Below are 14,508 nucleotides of genomic sequence, written 5' to 3'. Positions count from 1 at the left end.
TCTTTGGATAGAAAGTGCAACTAAGGCCTAAACCGTCTGCCCACTGTCATGTCTTCTCCCCAGGTCCCTCACTCTGTCCCCCTCATTTAGGTTAAACATTGATATACTAACAAATACCCTTTACGCTATTTTACTGGAACATTACAAGATTCGTGTATGTTGTGTCATGTGCCTGTGGAAATCATGTAAAGACATATTGTTGAAATTGTTGCAGCCTCAACAGAAGAGAACTCTGCGTTCTGGGAAATAAACCACACTTGGCATTTAGATCTGGCTTCTAATTGCCGCACCCTGTGTCTTTATGGGCAGTTTCCCCATCTGTGCTTTTGTGCAATCCCTCATGCCTGTATGTATGCATGTGCCACATGCCTGTATGTATGGGCCTCATGCCTGTATGTATGTATGGATGGATGGGCCTCATGCCTGTATGTATGGATGGATGGGCCTCATGCCTGTATGTATGGATGGATGGGCCTCATGCCTGTATGTATGGATGGATGGGCCTCATGCCTGTATGTATGGATGGATGGGCCTCATGCCTGTATGTATGGATGGATGTATGTATGTATGGGCCTCATGCCTGTATGTATGGATGGATGTATGTATGTATGGGCCTCATGCCTGTATGTATGGATGGATGTATGTATGTATGTATGTGCGGGCCTCATGCCTGTATGTATGTATGTGCGGGCCCCATGCCTGTATGTATGTATGTGCGGGCCTCATGCCTGTATGTATGTATGTGCGGGCCTCATGCCTGTATGTATGTATGTGCGGGCCTCATGCCTGTATGTATGTATGTGCGGGCCTCATGCCTGTATGTATGTATGTGCGGGCCTCATGCCTGTATGTATGTATGTGCGGGCCTCATGCCTGTATGTATGTATGTGCGGGCCTCATGCCTGTATGTATGTATGTGCGGGCCTCATGCCTGTCTGTATGTATGTATGTGCCTCATGCCTGTCTGTATGTATGTATGTGCCTCATGCCTGTCTGTATGTATGTGCCTCATGCCTGTCTGTATGTGCCACAACCTGACCCAGTGGAAAAGCCGCCTCCTCCTCCTCCTCCTCCTCCTGTGAGGTTACCATTAACTAAACGTCTATTCTGTAGTCTGTACCCAGAATAGCTGGTATCTGTAGTGCAGCACATACACGTTGCGTAACAAGATTGTTACGGTGCACTGAAAACTAAACTGCTTTATAACCCTCATTTCGTGAGGGCTCATCCACCCCGGGCCACTTGGTTTGTGCTGATCACCTTTAATAAAATGCATGAAAAGAGTTGTTACATTAAATCAAATAAAAGTGGATTCATTCAGTTCCAACATTCTCACACAGTCTGAGTATAACGCAGCACAACCTGCTTCTTGTGTGTGAGCACGAGCTGCCAGTACAACAACAGTAGTACAGTAGTTTACCTTAAATGTCAAGAGGCGTCTGATTGTGCTTTTATTATTATGCAAATAAGGAGGGCCATTAAACAAAATCTTAATGTCACGGGGGATGAATAAGGGCTTACCGCATTAGGGACATGCTGTAAAGCACACACAAAATCTGTTCTTTCCATCCCTAACAATTACATCTTCCCACCGCTCACGGAGCTCCCAGATCCTCACCTCTCCACAGATCCACCTCTTTAATAATACTGCCCAGTCAATCATTCCCATCTGTTTTATGCATGAAAAACAAGTGAGCTCAATTCATATGCTAATAGTTCAATAATAAACTGGAGAGGAAGAGTGATGCTTACAAGAAACCTTGGACTAATTGGAGCAATTAAAGGAAGCACTTAATCCACAGTAACACTGCTTGCTGGCACCATTACACCAGAGTGGCACCGCTCAATACGCAAGTGGTGGGTTTGGGGGGCTTAACTATTTTCAATGTTAAATCATGAATGAAGGCACATCACTAACAGGCCTTATTCTGTGTTGTAGCAGTCACCAAAGCCCTTCACAGAGGACTTCCATGCTCTTTCAGATTTGTGAGGCACTTGCATATATTTACATTACTGTTCCATCAGACCCCATGTAAAAGGTTAGAGATTAGCTGACAGACCTGTGTCACAGCAAAAGTCACTTTCTCGCTCATAAGGTAGCTAGCTAGATTAGCATTGTCTTTTATTTATATGGTTTCACCAAGTGACATGGTGCCATAAAGATGTAACATGGAATGAAACACAAACGGTATAAAAAAGGTGCAGGCAGACAGTACAAGACAATTAGAAAAACAAAAAGTGAGAAATAAAAACAACTAAGTGACAGTACAATAAATGACCAGCAGCATGCAATGATCCAGTGGATTGTGAAGCACAAAGTATAAAGGCCCCCTATACACGGAACTTTATTGCCAACGATTCAACGAATTGGAACGATAATTCAGCAATATCATTCCGCGTGTATGCACAATTTTGTGCATTGCACGCTTCCGTGGAGCCTTCCGTCGCATCGCCTGATCTTTTTGCATGTTCAAAAGATCACGCGTACTGACTATCGATCCCATGCAGCGCTATTGGGGGGGAGCGGCCTGACCGATGTGTGTCACATCGATGGGTACACATCGTACAGTGTGTACCTAGCTTAAGTCACTCTGAGTGGGAATGCACTGGAGACAGGGATAGTGCAGAGTAGCTGGAGGGCCCTGCTTGTGCGAGCTCACATTCTGGGAGAATGGGGGTCTAAGTAGGTGGTGAACTGGGAAGAGATGAGGAGGGAGGACAGAGGGCATGAGTTCAAAATGTGAGGAGCGCTGATGGGCTTTAATAGACCGGTGCATTTTCAGAGCATGTTTAAAAGCATGACGAGTGATAGACCATCTGATAAGGGCAGCAGAGTTAATTCTGGGGAGGAGAGCATCACAGGGAAAGTCTTGATGTGGAAGGAGGTAATCAGTGCAGGATTAAGACAACTGTCAAAAGGCCCCCAATACATCAGAGATTGATTGCAGCAATCGTGCAATTTGCAATCGATTGTGTATAAAAATCTTTCCCTTTTTTAATCGATTGTGGAAATTCTGCAATCGATTGAAATAGGGAAAGATTTTTATACACAATCGATTGCAAATTACACGATTGCTGCAATCAATCTCTGATGTATGGGGGCCTAAATAAGGAGAGGACGGGTATGTTGATTAAATGGATTAACTGAAAAATACCATATTCTCTAAATGACATGGGTACTGTTGGTAGAGAAGCAGTTCCTATTTTGTGATCATTCAGAAAAGAACAAAAACGTATTTATAGCTATGCCCTGCCACAACATACTATTCTCCAATAAACTGGCATGTGAACATATGCTGCTTCCACTGAGCTTTGCCGAAAGGTATATTTTTGTAAAATTATACATATGCCGTAGATATAGAAGAGGGTTAGATGGTAGGCTTGGATATGGAGACAAAAGTCCTTTACTATAAGACAGTTATCATTTGAACATTGGGCCTGATTCAGCATGGATCGCTATTGCGATCGCAGCTGCGATTACACACGGAAGTCTGCTGCGAAAATATGTTAATGAATGCAATTGCAAAGCCATCGCACAGCTAGCATAGAGATGCCCTCTACCACCATCTCACACACGTAATACCTTGCAGTCCTGAATATACGGGATCGTCGCGTAACATCGGCCCCTTATGCACATTAACAGCAGGTCTGAGCTGCCGCAGAAACTGCAAGCCTTTTTGCACGCAGCGAGAACTCAAGCTGCGTATGCCGTCTCATTGGCTAAACTTATGCACGACCATGCAACAGTGTTCAAACGCACCTGCATTTCACTGACCACTGCCCCATTACCACCCCCAAATGCTCACAGTCCGTCACTCACTCTGCGATGGCTTTCATTCTGCTTGAGTGATCGCAATGCTAACTCATGCACGAGCACTGTGCTACATGCGCAGTACGCACCATCGATCAATCTGCGCACGCTGTTGTAATTGTGATCCATGCTGAATCAGGCCCATTGTCTTCTCCATTAGATTTATTTAAACATTACATTGACATTGATGAGTACAGCAACAGCTGCAGGCTGAGTATTGCTTGAGAAGCTGTACTGGAGAGACAGTAGTTGGTGCTGTATAGTTGGTGCTGTGTCTTAAGAGGTCACTGCTAATAGTAGTTGTTTTTTGTTTTTTTTTAGGAGACTGTACTGTGAATCTTATTTCTGACTCCTCTCCACACAACAGAAGAATACAAGCATTGGCAGACAACCCAAAGCCAATAGACAGACTGAACAACAACAATAATCAGCTGTGTACTTTTCATGATGCTTACCAGAAATTACTTCTGGGAGGCTATTACTATGAATAGATCAGACGTTAAATACAGAGGCTGGAATAAGACAACCATACAAAGCAACCATAAAATGGTTATGTGAAGTTGACCAACTAAAGCTGGTTACACACTAGAGGTGTGTACCCAGCGACGGCATAATATATTGAGTGGTCTGTACACAATGCATGATCAGGAGTAAGACCGTCCGATATATTGTTCCCCCGCTGCATCCAGAAGCATGGTTACGGTAGATCAGAAGATGCAATTAACGACGCATGGGAATGCACAATCACCCGTACACACTGAGCGATGTGGCCGATATATATCGCTCCAATCCACGCCGGAACGATATATCGTCCAATATATCATTTAGCGTGTACCCAGCTTAATTTACATAAGATATGAGACTACTGCTAAAAGCATGTGGGATGCATTATAAAACCTACACAAAAGATCCATAAATAGTATAGTGCATCTCCTAAGGAAACTACATGAGACTTGGCAAAGGAAAGAATATGCTGGAGCATATAAATGGAATGTTAGACAGTAAGGAAACTCTAGCCAATGGAAGAGGACAAAGTGTATCCATGAGATAGCCATACTTCTCCACACAAAGTGCACCAATTAACGAAACACCTGGTAATCGAGGCCTGAAGCAGAATAGAACAGTACTTTGTATTCCTTTCTACACTGATGTTCATCTATAAAAGTTTGTTTTTCACAAAGTGTAGAACGGTAAAGATTAAATAAAAATGTCAGGCAAGTAAACAGGAGAATGTTTTAAATGCAAGAAATATGGACACTTAAGAGAGATTGCTCAATATTTAAAGTGGAGCAACAGAGAAAAAAAAATATCCAAATAGGTTGAAGTGGATAATTAAAAACATACATCAGTGGTGTTTAACTTTTAAAACCATAGAACGTCACCTATCACACAGTTGTGTTTAGATACGGTAGCAACAAGACACATGGCCAGTGATAGATAATCTCTTAATTGTTGCAGGTGAAATTCTGGGAAAATGTTTTGATCTTGCAAATGGAAGTAGTATAACTGCTCAATGCATTGTCCATGCTCTGCTCATGTGTTTCCATTCAAACAGGAACAAACTGGCTATATCAGTAAAGGAAGTGCTCAAAGTTCCTACTTTGGTATGGCACTCTTGTCTGTAATGTGCATGGTGGCTAAAAGACCATTATATTAAACAATGACAAGTGTACTATCCTTCATGGAAGAAAAGTGATGGAATCAAAGTATACTGACGGGTTGGGTATGATATCCCAGTGATAACCATCCCAACAGTCACAATACCGGCAGCGGAATCCGGACGTCAAAATGCAGAAGTATTTTAGTGAGTAATCTAACCCCAACCGTCCCCTTTGGCAGCCTAACCCCAACCGTCCCCTTTGGCAGCCTAACCCCAACCGTCCCCTTTGGCAGCCTAACCCCAACCGTCCCCTTTGGCAGCCTAACCCCAACCGTCCCCTTTGGCAGCCTAACCCCAACCGTCCCCTTTGGCAGCCTAACCCCAACCGTCCCCTTTGGCAGCCTAACCCCAACCGTCCCCTTTGGCAGCCTAACCCCAACCGTCCCCTTTGGCAGCCTAACCCCAACCGTCCCCTTTGGCAGCCGAACCCCAACCGTCCCCTTTGGCAGCCGAACCCCAACCGTCCCCCTTGGCAGCCTAACCCCAATCGTCCCCCCTTGGCAGCCTCAGCCTAACCCTAAACGTCCCCTTTGGCAGCCTCAGCCTAACCCTAAGCATCCCCCTAGTGCCTAAACCTAATAATCATCATATATTAACCATCAGGATTCTGCTGCCGGTATTGTGACTGTCGGGATGGTCACCACCAGGATCCTGAGTTACATAGTGACTTAAACACAACTATTCAAGATATATAGTCAGTCGTTTAACCAATGAAGAACAAATATAAAGAGGGCAATTCAATTGTTAGTGCTGGCTGCTGTCAGTGTCGGGCGCCCCAATGGAGAAATTACATTGTTGCTTCATTCGGGCGTGAACAGGTGCTGGCATCTACGCTCACCCCCTCCTGAGGAAGAGAGCACAAATGTGCGATAATTTTAGGTCACCCAGCCACAGCCACATACTTTGAAAACTAGGTTTATTGGATACTTGGTGAAATCCTTATGGGAAGGCGTAAGGGCTGTCCATAAGCATAAAGTCACCAGCACCTATGCCGTGTAAGCAAATATAGTGTATATGGGCAGCTGAGGTGTCACAACTGCATGGACAAACTTCTATGGGGCATTATTGAGGCACTGGAGCAGAATCACAAAACCTCACACAAAAAGTGGTACAAAAACAGCTGCTGTTCATTCAGCATAAAGGAAAAACATACGGAAAAGCGAATTCAAACTAGTGCCTCAGGTGTAACGCTAGGCCGGAGGAGCCGCAAGAATACCACAGGGTAAATGAGAAAAACCTGCAGATGGAATACATACGGGATGCCGGCGTTTGGAGAGCTGTACAGGTGGGAGGGGGGTGTCCCAGCTGAACTCTATAGCACAGTGTAATAATAAAGCTGACAAGTAACTTAGGGCAACAAGCAAAAGCAGCCAGTATTTACCCAGCATGCAAAAAAAATATATATATATGGATATGCACCCCTTGCACTGCAAATATGGTTTGTTCAGGAGCAAAGTTACTTGGTTTTTAGCTTAAAGCATATAGAAGTGGTCAACAGGTTGCTTGGTGTGGAGTCCAAATACAACAAAGAGGAAGCAACATGCTGTGTGTGACTTTAACAATGTTCATGCACAACAGTATGGAGATTACAGAGACTGGGGGGCGAGGAGAAATCATTAGTCGGACTAAATAGCGTACTGAATTAAATAGCTCTAGGAGGTCCCTCCCGGAGCTATTCAATTCCCGCTAAATTGAATAGCCCCCATGACACGCAAAACAAAAAACATCCAGTCAGTGGCAGTTCTGTGGGCAGAAACACCTTGTTAATGACAGCGGTCAGAGGAGAACGGCCAGACTGGTACCAGTAACTCACATAAACCTCTGTACGGGACTGTGGACCACTTATGGCGCCCTATACAGTTTGAGGATAATGATCATTATCACCACCAACAGCACGACAGTACTAGGCCAAAGGAAGGGGGGGGGGGGGCGGTTTCAATTGTTTGTTTTCCCTACTTATAAATAATGAGCATCCAGTGGGCGATCTTCAGCTTTTCCAATGGGAACGAGTACTCATTACTTATTGTGCATATTGCACACCCAAATGCACCGGTTTTAGACAGAGAAAGCAGCTAAAGATGCACAAAGTAATGTGTGCTGCCCAAATGTATATTTGGTCGCCCCAAAAGCCAGACTTATTGTGGCTTTCTGCTCAACGCCTCCGGAGGGTGCAAGCAGAAATAATGGGCGCCCGCAGCATTTGCGCCCATTAGCATAAACAATCGAATAGCTCCTGGTCACATTAGATGGGAGATCGGGCACCCAAAAACAACTGAGTTCTCCCCTCTGAACACACAGGACATGGATAGGCTACAGCATCATAAGGCCCTGGGGTCCACTCCTGACAGCCAAGTACAAGAGGCGGAGGCTGAAGTGGGTACTGGTGCTTTAATGGGTCAATGCTTAGGGGCATATTCATCACCATCCGCTTTCTAATGCGGGTGCGAAAGTTTTTACACCTAAATTTGCAACGTGAAAATTTTATATTTTACCGGAATTTAGTATCAAGCTCTTGTCAGGAGACAGGCCCCGATAAGAGTCCGCCCCGGCGAAGAGCTGGAAGCAGAGTGACGGTAACTCAGACAACATAGCAGCCCCCATAGCAGCTACTTTGCAGTCGAAATAGAGGGACTGCGGGGGATATCTGCTGTGGTACCTCTATCTTAAATTCCATGCTTAATACCTGGGATTCTTAAGATCTGTGGGTACCCCCTGCAAATAAATATGCCCCTTCATACAAAAGTATATTCAGCTTACTAGTTATTACTGCGGTGACTGCCATTAAAAGAAAATGTAATCTTTTTATATTTCATGTATATACACTACAGTGCCTCTTTATAAGCTGTACACAGAAATAAAAGGTGTATACTGCTGACAGACCCATTACATTGTTGCTTCATTCGGGCGTGAACAGGTGCTGGCATCTCCGCTCACCCCCTCCTGAGGAAGAGAGCAGAAATGTGAGATAATTTATGGTTTCGGGTGCCCAAAACGCTGCCCAAAAGCTCGACATTTTGAGAATTTCTGCTAGTCACTTCAGGAGCCCATTAGTATAGACGATTGAATAGCTCCCTGTAGCTTTAGATGGGAGATTTGGCACTTATGGAAATTTAATTCCCCTATTAGTGTATATGTGAATTCACATCTTGCCAGCAGATGTATAAAAGCGGTTGAAGAGAAAATAGACGTCCAGGCACTACAAAAGGACAAATCACTAGACGGTCCTGAAACTACCAGAAGGGAGAAAGGCCATAGGTTGCAATGTCAAGTGTAAAACAGATGGCAAGGTTAATCAGTACAGCGCCACTATCTGCATAAAGACACCAAAAGCAATCATGAAGAATGGGTCTAAATGAATAGTCCTCAGCTGTTGAGAAGGGGTGTGTATAAATGTGTCCTCATACATCTAGCCTCAATACGCCATGCAGCGAGATTTGGAGAGAGTGAGCCACCAGTTCCCGTGCTACTCAGCGTTGGGCGTCTTTTTGCCAACAATGCATCCAAGTCGCACTACGATGCTACTATAACGCACCAGCAGACTGTGCTGACTGCTTTGAGAAGCAACACTTTCATATGTGTCTGCACCCGAGAGACTGTGTACGAACCACAATTGATCTTAAAGTATCACAGGACCTGGTACGACGAAAGGGTCTTTTTAGCGCGACTACAGCAAAGTTGTGTAAGGACACATCTGTAAGTATAGATAAAGCCATTGGCTCGGTATAGCTTGAGAAGATGTATTTGAGGTGGTGATGTGTCCTAAGCTTTACTTTCGATGTGACAGTCAAGTCTAGAAGAATTTTGTTTTCTAAACCTACAGTTTATGAAGTTTACCCCACAAGCTTTCCTTGTGTGCTTACAGAAAGACATTCTGCGACATTACCGTCCATAGATTCAATCATATTCTGCAACAGACATTACTGTCCACAATGTGCTATGGGATGAAAAGCCATCAGAACTGAGGAAGGACCCACAAGAAACCACGCTTCAATCAAAGCAGCTACTGCGCCTCCCTCACACACTGGGAAATAAATGAGCCCAGGCAGTAACTGAGGTTACAGCTTGTGGCGACTAGTCTATACATAGCTACAGAGATGAAAGGTGTTTTCAACGTTCAGCAAAATACCTTGCTTTCAAAAGCCTTACCTGGTAGAGCGCCCAGCTCCCATTAAATGAAGTGTTTATTATTGTTACAGTTTGCCCACAAACCTTTATCAGCTCACATTTGTTAACACAGCAAAGACTGACTTTTTTTCTTAAACTAACAAAATGTGCCTGGGGACAGCAGTTCTTATGACTTGTCACCTCATAATACAATATTGCAGTGCATATCTCTTAATCAGAGTAGTTGTCAGCTGACAGCAGCATTCAGTGCAATGTAAGACAACAAAGCCCGAATGACTAAAGCATTGACGATGACCTGCCCTGCTCCCTTTAAACCCTGGTCCACACCAACACATTTAGCGTTCCCGTTAGGCTGTTTTAGCAGGAGCGCCGTGCTGTGCCCTGCCCTATTTGAAAAGGTGGAAAAAACTGCAGTGTAGCCATCACTGCCAGTGAATAGATGTCGGGCACATGCGTCCAGCACCTATTCACATGGCGTCCGTTAGTGCCAGGCATGCCTCCATGGCCACTCCCCCTTTGGGCACCGGACCTAGAGTGAACAAAAACATTCAATACAAAAGTTTCTAACCCCAATGGACAGATTCCACAGTATACAAAGATACATCTAACAGAGTAGGTAAAAGTTTAAAAAATGTATGGAGCCAAAGTCTGGGCAACCTTCTAAACTCCATCTGTTACTAATCCAGGGTTTTATAGAGACTCACCACAGAATAGGGTGTATTTTTAGTAGAGTGCAGGTTTTTAAAGGTGGAGATGTTGCCCATAGCAACCAATCAGATTATACTTCACATTTATCTAGAACCTTCTAAACGCTAATAGCTAGAACGACACATTGCGTCAGCTGTGCTGCACAGCCTATGACAGGTATATCGGTCCATCGTGATGTTTGTACGGGCGATCAGCTGACCGCCCATACACTTGCAGCGGCACATGCTGGGACAGGGTCGCGGCGCAACTCATGGCCAGCGGTACCCGCTCCGAGATGGAAGATGATGGTGGTTCAGGGTGTATGAACAACCATCATCTGCAGATCACTCGATCTGCAGATATATCTGCTGGGTGTGTACCCAGCTCAAAGCTGGGTACACACTTTTTCGATTACAGGCTGATCGGGTAAAACTGTCCCAATCAGCCGAGCAGTCTGTCCCCAGTGTAACCCCGTCAGCCACCTACACACTGTGCAGACATAGCACAGTGTGTACAGGCTTCTATGGGATCGGGAGCTAGAACAGACAAATATTAAACTGTACATAAGATGCAACGTCCCAATCCCGACCATTGCAGGAGCATTACAAGCCATTTATCGGCTAACGCTCCTGCATCGAGACAGCATACACACCTATACAATCCAACGGCCGTTCTCTCGATATTGGATGAACGGTCCGATGATTGTATAGGTGCGTACCCAGCTTAAGACAGGCACAGGAAATTACTCAAGGTTTATCTACATTTCATTGCCAAGGACCATGAACACTAACATTTCATACATTATACACCATTAGTCTAATATAGTATTAAACACACTGATGTTGGGTACACACTAGACTATGTGCAAACAACGCAATGGTCGTTCCAATTTCCCTTCATCCCCAGAACTTCTCCAAACTTTAACAGTACTTTCTAGGTAGATTTGGGTCAATTAGGCTTGAGTACATTTTATTTTATTATATTTCATATCTTAGATTAGGTCTGGTTTTATGTTTATATTTAGGTGATTAAATATATTTTAATTACAGACAGCGCTTCAATATCTATTTTTCTTTTATTCATTTTAACAGTAAATAAAATTAATTTCACAGTGGACAGATGCATATACTTGCTATGTCACTTTGTAGTGTAAGTTACCATGGAATGACCCTAGATGATGTGGACGCTATAAAGTTCTAATTCGGCTCAAAGCGACAAATGGGCCAATATATCGTCTAGTGTGTACCCAGCTTGACACTCTTGGCGTTTTAAACTGAAGTCATAACATGTTCTGCTAGGTGTAATATAGAAGTTGTAGCAATAAGTAACTTAATATCTACTGAGTAACGCTTAGAAGTGAATTCAGAACCTCGCCAGATACTGGTTCCGTGACAGTAGCCTTATCATACAGATTCTGAATTCAAGCAAGAATTATCCATGACTGGACATTGAACAATTTAAACAAATATATATATATATCCCCTTGATGAAGTCCCTTGGACGAAACGCGTTGGGAGTGACCAGACCTTGCCTCTTGGACATATGAAATAATCCACCTCCACTTTGTCCACTCAGATAAGATGCTAATTTATTTATTAGCCATTTTAAAAAAAAAAAGGAATGTTTCCTTTTTTAAGTGGCATGAAATATATTTTTTATTCTGACCATCGTATGAATGTGTGAGTGTATGTGATTGGATTCCAAGTCCCAAATGAAGAACACAACACTATAAAGGCCATAGACAGCAGCGTGTAAAACACGTTACAGGAAATAACACATTCTCATACAAAGGGACCTTATCAATACTGTTCTGGCTTTCTGTAATCCAGTAAGATCAGTGACAACATGAACACAGAAACCAGAAAAGAATGATTACTTGCCATGTTAGTATGGGTTAAAAAACGTAAATAGGAGAAACGTGCTGAATAAATTAATTTAAAAAGTCTGTTTCCTGAATTAGCACAAATGAGATTAATTTAATTTTGGGAATGCGGGCCTTTCATATATGTGCTACGTTACAGCAACAAATACATATTTAATCAACATAGGCCTTGCTGTGGACTCCTAACTTCCTGCAACACTTCCATCCTCCCAGCACAGCGGCTCATGTAACAGCTCACATGGCAAGCAGCTTTCCCCCAGGTCATCAGCCTCATCCAGAGGCTGCTGGAACTCTGTTATTGTAGATTTATAGTGTTGGGACAATGGGGATTATATGTCCCGCCTGGGAAAGAAATGTTTGGATTACCAAAGGTCAGCATGAAATGAACTGCTAATAGTCTGACCTCTCCATGGTCCTCCCTCTCCTTCTCTGCCTCAAGAATTTCACTTGGAACAGTGCTACAAAGGAGTCCGATGAGAATGAATAGAAGTGTTCTAGTCAGGTCACCCAGCCACATACTTTGAAAACTAGGTTTATTAAATACTTGGTGAAATCCTTATGGGAAGGAGTAAGGGCTGTCCATACGCATAAAAAGTCACCAGCACCTATGCCGTGTAAGCAAATATAGTGTATATGGGCAGCTGAGGTGTCACAACTGCATGGACAAACTTCTATGGGGCATTATTGAGGCACTGGAGCAGAATCACAAAACCTCACACAAAAAGTGGTACAAAAACAGCTGCTGTGAGATACACATGACAAACTGCCCAAATATTTCTACAGACATTCACCATAAAAGGAAAAACATATGGAAAAGCGAATTCAAACTCGTGCGTCAGGTGTAACGCTAGCATATAGAAGTGGTCAACCGGGTGCTTGGTGTGGTCTGCAAATACAACAAAGAGGAAGCAACATGCTGTGTGTGACTTTAACAATATTCATGCACAACAGTCTATGGAGACTACAGAGAATGGGGGCGAGGAGAAATCAATAGTCGGACTAAACAGCGCGCTAAATTAAATAGCTCTAGGAGGTCCCTCCTGAAGCTATTCAATTCCCGCTAAATTGAATAGCCCCCATGACGCGCAAAACAAAAAACATCCAGTCAGTGGCAGTTCTGTGGGCAGAAACACCTTGTTAATGACAGCGGTCAGAGGAGAACGGCCAGACTGGTACCAGTAACTCACATAAACCTCTGTACGGGACTGTGGACCACTTATGGCACCCTATACAGTTTGAGGATAATGATCATTACCACCACCAACAGCACGACAGTACTAAGCCAAAGGGGGGGGTCAATTGTTTTTTCCCACTTATAAATAATGAGCATCCAGTGGGCGATCTTCAGCTTTTCCAATGGGAACGAGTACTCATTACTTATTGTGCATATTGCACCCCCAAATGCACCGGTTTTAGACAGATAAAGCAGCTAAAGATGCACAAAAGTAATGTGTGCTGCCCAAATGTAAATTTGGTCACCCCAAAAGCCCGACTTATTGTGGCTTTCTGCTCCCCGCCTCCGGAGGGTGCAAGCAGAAATAATGGGCGCCCGCAGCATTTGCACCCATTAGCATAAACAATCGAATAGCTCCTGGTCACATTAGATGGGAGATCGGGCACCCAAAAAACAACTGAGTTCTCCCCTCTGAACACACAGGACATGGATAGGCTACAGCATCTTAAGGCCCTGGGGTCCACTCCTGACAGCCAAGTACAAGAGGCGGAGGCTGAAGTGGGTACTGGTGCTTTAATGGGTCAATGCTTAGGGGCATATTCATCACCATCCGCTTTCTAATGCGGGTGCGAAAGTTTTTACACCTAAATTCGCAACGTGAAAATTTTATATTTTACCGGAATTTAGTATCAAGCTCTTGTCAGGAGACAGGCCCCGATAAGAGTCCGCCCCGGCGAAGAGCTGGAAGCAGAGTGACGGTAACTCAGACAACATAGCAGCCCCCATAGCAGCTACTTTGCAGTCGAAATAGAGGGACTGCGGGGGATATCTGCTGTGGTACCTCTATCTTAAATTCCATGCTTAATACCTGGGATTCTTAAGATCTGTGGGTACCCCCTGCAAATAAATATGCCCCTTCATACAAAAGTATATTCAGCTTACTAGTTATTACTGCGGTGACTGCCATTAAAAGAAAATGTAATCTTTTTATATTTCATGTATATACACTACAGTGCCTCTTTATAAGCTGTACACAGAAATAAAAGGTGTATACTGCTGACAGACCCCAATATGCTGTGGTAATCCTTATAAAAAAAAAAAAAAAAAAAACCATCCATTAAAAGCCATATACACTTGCATCAATATTGCGCTCAAAAAACAAACCTTGC

At 43.8% G+C, this 14,508-nt stretch overlaps 1 protein-coding gene across 2 annotated transcripts in view; it reads right to left on the bottom strand.

Moving 5' to 3' along the window:
- The window catches only part of RYK (receptor like tyrosine kinase), a 165,806-nt gene that overhangs the window by 101,385 nt on the left and 49,913 nt on the right, over positions 1 to 14,508 (bottom strand). The window lies entirely within an intron of this gene.

Source organism: Taudactylus pleione, unplaced genomic scaffold, assembly GCF_031769625.1.
Source record: "Taudactylus pleione unplaced genomic scaffold, aTauple2 ptg000066l, whole genome shotgun sequence".
Classification (NCBI taxonomy): Eukaryota; Metazoa; Chordata; class Amphibia; order Anura; family Myobatrachidae; genus Taudactylus; species Taudactylus pleione.
This window is presented reverse-complemented; position numbering and strand designations above follow the sequence as displayed.